Genomic DNA, 815 nt, shown 5'->3' with positions numbered 1-815 from the left:
CATGGGATCGGGGGGAGTGTGGTAGCCCCCGACCCGGCTTTTCTTTACTCCTTGATTTGCTTTTCCTTATGCCTCGCTCCTACCTCTTCCTTCGCGTTGTTAATTTAAATCACGAATGTCTGCCCCATGGCCCAATACAGCCGCCGTAGTGGGGATGTGAACCAGAAAAAAGCTGCCGGTTCGGTGCCAGCGCGGCTGATAAGAGTGTGATCTTGTTTTTTGTTTTTTCTCGGTATGCCTACTCCCTTCCTTTCGTCACCCACACCCTCGCTTTCATTCAACCCAGCGACCGGGATCCTTTTCCAGGAGAGGATGAACGTCACACCCCGGGACATCGCGAATCTGACAAGTCACATCAGCCCCAGCCTGGAAAAGCAAGAAGGGCAGAAAATAATGCAAGGAAGAAAGGAGACTAAAAGTAACAGAAAGAATAAAGACAAGTCAAAAGTGAATGGGAAAGCCATTTTAAGTGTAGGCAGATGCATATCAACGCATAGCTCGTCGTTTTAAAGTCTTGTTTGCAAGGGCCAAAACTGTGAGGTCGAAGTTAGCTCCAACCATATTGCTAGCGAGCTTCTTTCCATTTCTGGGAAGCGGGTGCGCTTGTGGTATATACAAGCTGTGGCTCTGTCCTCGTTATCCTTTTGGTGCTGAAAGGTTCGTGTTTTTAACTGCAGCCCTCGTATCACATGCCCCCCATTTCAAAGCCACAGTCTTGTTTGTGCAGCATGTTTAGACTAGATATCGACGATCAATGAATATATACCCGAACAATAAATCTCCTCCATATCCCCTCCCTCCATCTTTTCGTCGGT

This window comes from Gaeumannomyces tritici, assembly GCF_000145635.1.
Source record: "Gaeumannomyces tritici R3-111a-1 unplaced genomic scaffold supercont2.3, whole genome shotgun sequence".
Taxonomy (NCBI): Eukaryota; Fungi; Ascomycota; class Sordariomycetes; order Magnaporthales; family Magnaporthaceae; genus Gaeumannomyces; species Gaeumannomyces tritici.
Note: the sequence above shows the minus strand (reverse complement) of the source record.